The sequence below is a fragment of the Gavialis gangeticus genome, unplaced genomic scaffold (genome assembly GCF_001723915.1).
Source record: "Gavialis gangeticus isolate Ggan-Ray unplaced genomic scaffold, GavGan_comp1, whole genome shotgun sequence".
In the NCBI taxonomy this organism is placed as follows: Eukaryota; Metazoa; Chordata; order Crocodylia; family Gavialidae; genus Gavialis; species Gavialis gangeticus.
This window is the reverse complement of record NW_017728996.1, coordinates 53,898,120-53,903,898: the sequence shown is the minus strand read 5'-3', so window position 1 is coordinate 53,903,898 and position 5,779 is coordinate 53,898,120.

Genomic DNA, 5,779 nt, shown 5'->3' with positions numbered 1-5,779 from the left:
CCTTCTGCTTCTGAGGTAGGCCAGCACTGGCCAGCTGACACCCCCTCTATTAATTCTTGACAAGCTATCAGTGAAGACCTAACCTGTGTGGTTTAGGAACAATTAAATCAGGTAATTCTTATGTGTTTCAAATAACACGTTGGCTAACAACAATGTGACTGTCTTGTTAGACAAGCTCATAGTCTGTTTAGATCAGTGGTTTTCAATCTCTTTAGATTCAAGGCTCTCCTAGTTTGGCTCAAGGCACCCTCCATAACTCTGTGAATTGAGCAGCACCCCATTTCAAATGCTACTTTATTTATTACAGTGATTACCACCTTCAGAGGGGCTGGGCAGTGAGGAGAAGGCAGTGGGCCAAGCAGGGAAGAGCCTGAGCCTGCTTTTATCTCCTCGCATCTGCTTATCTCCTCACATTTCACAGCTCCCTTCAAAAGATCTCACAGCACCCAGGGTGCCTCAGCACCCTAGTTGAGAATCACTGCTATAGATACTGCCTAGGAGAGACCATGCTTCCCACTGGTGAGAGCAAAAGACTGGCACTGGAGACACTGGGTTCTGTCTACAACCTGATGCACTTTTTGGCCTTTGGCAAGTCAGTTTATCTCTGGTTGCTTCAGTTTCCATAAAACTGAGCTTGCACCGAGGCCTGCTCCATTTTTTCAATCACTTTTTTAAAAATATTAACAAACTCAATGTTAATAAAAATAAAGTTTATCCAATCACTAAGATGAGTTAATTTAATCAGAATACAAATCTTCCACATGCCAGGAAACCCTCCAAGGGGAAGCTTTATAGATGGGGCAAGATGAAGGAAGTATTATAAGAAAGGGAAAGAAAACTGTAACTGAAAGAGGTATGTACTTTAATTTCAGATTCATGTAAAATCATCAGGAGTGCAGTGCCTGGATTTATAGGAAGAGGCTGACTTGAGAGGGTGGGATATAGAGAAGTTATTGCACTAGGAGAAGAAACATCATGGAAGCCCAAGTCATTGCCTAGCTTTCAGACTTGGCAAGGGCAACCACATGAGCTATAGGGCATCTTTAGAAACCTACTGGAAATCATGGGTTGGTCTGAACAACACATGGCACAGCCAGAATTACACTTACCCCTTAGCCTAATCCAAGGGCTCAGCCTGTCCTAGACCAAGCTGTGCCAAAATGGGGTCTTGCATTTGCCTTGACTTTCCAGCTTGCTCAAAAAACAAGCTTCTGTGGGTCACCCTGGCTGGATAACATTATGGCAAGAACAGACCTTGGTTATGAGTGCCCAAGCACAAAGATGTAAACATGAGATGTGGAGATCACAGGATTCAAGAAACACAGGCATACGTGAATGAGAAAAACTATGCAATGAACTTGATTGTAGAGCAGTAGACAACTTCTGCAATCCCTTGGTCTTTCTAACTAACCTAACCGAGGGACCATCTCCCGATTCCCAACTTCTGTAGTCTTCTAAGTAAGGGAGCATCTCTGTTATGTCTATCATGACATGTGATACCAGGAACTGAAGAAGAGCCAGCTGAGCAGCATCTCACCATGACAGCCTGCCAACATTTAGGAGTGTTTCAAACACCCAGTAGAGCTAGGATTAAACCCAGATCTACTGAGGCCTGGTTCCATACTCTATACACTAGTCCAGGAAGACAATCTTGCCCAGGCAGGCAGCAAAATGGGTTGCCTGGCTCTCTGGAGAACAGTGCTCTCAGGAATTTCAGGCTTCTGTGTACAGAAGCTGGCATGTAACCGAAGCACATGGCACTTCCTATCTGAAGCAATTTCCCTGTGGAATTAAGTCACGTTCCCTCCCCAGCCCTGCTCCCACCTCCCTCCTCAGCTTTGCAAAGAATATACAAGTAAGCAAAAACCCTGTTTTTCTTAGGCCAGTTTGCTCATTCCTGTTGCTGCAAGAGGAGGCTGGCAGTAAGGCCAGTCCTCTCCAAACAGTCTCTAGTACTGGATGCCTGATGGCAGACACAGGAGAATCCCTAGCCTGCCCTGGGGCTACTGAGCCCTCCTGGCAATCAACCCCTGAATCTCACCCTCTGTCTTGCATCAGTGCCCCCCTCCCCAGTGAAGGCACAGCATTTTGGGGAAGAGGGAGTGTATGGTCCATTCCCCCGAGGAGCTATTTTTACTGAATCCTAAAGCAGGCAGAGCCTTCCCATCCCCTTTGATAACACAGAGTGATTGATACCCAGCTCCCAGCTTTCATACAAACAGCAATACATTGTTTTGAAATAGCTCCATACCAAATATGGCATCACCATCGACACAGAGTGAACAGACAAATGTATTGGAGGCAACACACAGCCATGCAACCCAAATAGCTCTCTTGAATGAATGCTAGGCTCCCAGCAGAGATAGTCCCATGTCTTTGCATTGTGGTGAATTGAGCAAAGCTGAACTGAATTGCATTCAACTTAACTAGCGGGCCTATCACCCAGAAGAAGAGTATTCCAGAAGATCATTGTTTTCATTGATTAGGCCAGCAGGAGGATTAGGCATCTCTCAAACCTTAAAATGGAGCTCTCTCTGGACTCACCTGATCCTAAGGCCCTGTTCTGGCTCTTTGCATGAAAACAAATGCCACCCATAACTCCGACCGGGTGCCCCAGTTGTACGCACTCACTGTGCTCTTCTGTGCTATGAATTGGCTAAGCTAGTGATTCTCAATCTTTGTAGACTCAAGACACCTCTTGTTAGACTCAAGGCACCCCTCAAAAATGCCAGCTCATTGTTCACACTCATTTTGTGACTATGGAAAATAACCAGAGTACTTCTGTTGCAAAAATTCAGACAGAACACAGCAGGACAGAATATTTTTTGATATTCTAGATTCCTATTTGAAATATCTAGGTTCATCTTGTGAATCATATGTATGTGTTTGCACACCTAATGGTGCTAACATTAAGGGGCACCCCACAGCACCTTTGAAAGGATCTCGTGGCATGCTGGTTGAGAATTACTGGACTAAGTAGTTCACAACTCCTCTCCAGCAAATGGGAAAGCCTGAGTGCTAAGGAGAGAAGTAAAGCTCAGAGTTCACCTTGGAAATGCACTCTGGGTTGATACCATATGCCAAGCAGTCACCCAGGGCAACTGAATCCCGTCCCACACGTGGCCATTATTAAATAGCTTCTTCCACAGAAGACAGGGGTGAAAGTCAGGTCAGGAAGCTTTAGGACTCACGTTATTTAAGAACTCTGTGTTTCAGGTACAAGAGAGATCTGAGCTTGAACTCCCACCCTGTTTGGCTTGGAGAAACAATATACACCCAGGTTTCCCACCTCAACCACCAGACTCTAGACTCTCTGGGAGTGGGTTTTCCTCTTTCACTGCTGTTGGAGCTGCTCCATTTTGCATTACTCATTAAACAGATTCTGCAGCAGGGTCTTGAACCTAGCTCTCTCACATACCAGGTGGGCTAAAAGGTCAGTCTCTATCACCCGCTCTCTCTCTCTATGCCTGACTTAACACCTATTTAATTGTCTATCTGCAGTGAAGCAACTCCAACATAGGAGAGTGACGCAGACTTGCCCCAAGAAGTCTCACAGCCTGGACATTTGGAAGAGCTTGTGGAAGATCTGGGTTCACCTATCTGCCATGGCCAAGTTTGATATAAAGGTCTCTACCATCCAGCTGAATGCTCTAGCCCCTGGCTTGACAGAAGGGGACCACTCCCTGGAGCTTTCTGGGTGAGGCCTAATCTGATTCATGTTCTCAAAGCATTACATAAGAACACAAGAGGTGTCATACTGGCTCAGACCAAAATGATCTATCTAGCCCAGGATCCTGTATCTCGCAGTGGCACACCGCAGATGCTAAAGAGAAGAGTATTTATGAAGGGTTGCTCCAGACTGATCTGTCCACTGTCCCTCTCCTTCCACAGCTTCCACCATGCAAGGGCACAGGAAGTCCTACTTTGGATAATGCATGCCTGACTGTCACGTTAACTACCCAATGACAGACCTGTCCTACATGAATTTGCCCAACACCGCTTTGAGCCTGGTTACAATAATCAGCCTCTACAACATCTTGTGGCAATGAGTTCCACAAGTTAATGACACGGTGGGCAGAACTTCCTTTTCTTTCTCTGAAGCCTGATACCCAACAATTCCATTGTCTGCCCCTAATTCTCGTATTGTGAGACTAGTTCTGGTCTCACTGGTGGGCTGGGGGAGAGACTACTGCATTTGAGAACCACAGCAAGGCACGTGCATGTACCTCACAGCTCAGTGCTTCAAACTGAGGCCCTTTTGGCAGGCTGGGAGGCAGGTGTTCAGGTGTTGTGGGGACTTCACCAACAGAAACATAAGCACCTGACACCTCTGGGTGCCTCTAGGAGTTGGAGACTTTTGCAGTGGGGTTTTGAGGTTGGACATTTTAGCTCCTTAACTTGGCAGTGAGGCAGCATTGAGGCACCTGAGTCCTTTTGCAGATCTAGCCCCAGCTCCAGTGGTTCTCCAACCTTTTTAGACTCAAGCTACCCCTTGTTAAACTCAGGAGCCCCCTCAGAAAATGCTAAATTTTACCTTTCACTTATTTCTTGAATAAGGAAAAATAATAGTCTTTATTCTGTTGCAGGTAGCTGAGAAGGAGCATGACCGGGCAGAATGTATTTGGCAGTATGGATTCTTTTTTGAAATCTCTGTTTAGCTTGTGAACCGTCTGTGGATGTCTGCACGCTTAATATTCCACAGCTCACCGCAGCACCTTCAAGAGGGTCTTGTGACACCCCTGGGTGCTACAGCACCTAGATTGAGAATCACTGCCCAAATCCTTCATGGATTTTATCCCTGTCCCTTTAAACCCTGGCCACTGATTCAAAGGCAGCTGCTAAACTTTTACCAGCAAGTTTTATGAATCCTGCCACTGCCGACTGAAGGTCATAGAGCTCCCTTGCCCTCCCCCGCCCCCTGCCAGTTCCGCCCCATTCCAGAGACACGTTTGTGAAGCTTCACGGCTATTAACTCTTCTCCGCTCCTCTCCCTGGGCTGACTCGCTCCGGTGAGAGCCCTCTGCACCCCCCTGGCCAAGAGCTGGGATCACCCACCACCCTGAGCCCAACAAATTACAGACACTGTAAGAAAGAATGAGGCACTGAGCGGTGGGGGGCAGGGAGGATTTGGGTGACAGGTCCCAGGGCAAGGGTGTTCTTGGTTACAGTGCCGAGAGAAGAGATAGTAGGTTGCAGAGAAAAGAGACAGTAATAGAAAACTGGTCGATGGCTAGGGGAGCTTGTGGTGACAGACAATTTAGTGCAGGACAGGGGTCCCGGGGGTCCTGGGTAACAGCCAGTGTGGGGCTAGAGCTGGATAGGACATAGTGTGGGGGCTCTGTGTAACAGATGATGTGACTGATGCTGGGCCGGGTCCCAAAGGCCTCTGGGTAACACAAAATACTATGCTGGGCCAGGGTAGGGACTCTGGGAATGTCAGAACTTATCTATTTAACTAGGATGGATATCTCAAGGACTCCAGCATATGTTTTCAAACTTTAATTGCTAGTCTGCACATCACTGCCTGTTTTCATTGGCTTTGCCCTCATCTCCAGAGAGGATGAGCTGAAGCTAACGGAGAAAGACGAGAGCTTTGGAGGTTTATGGAGATGTTTGTTCCAGATGCATTAGATTCCTGTAGAGTTTCTTTTATGGGTGTTTCAGAGTCACTTCTGCCCTCACCACTGGCACCAAGGCTCTAAAGACACTCCTAGCTTGTGGTTTATGATGACATCCCCATATTGAGACTAAATTTGCTTTAGACCAGAAAGTGACAGTC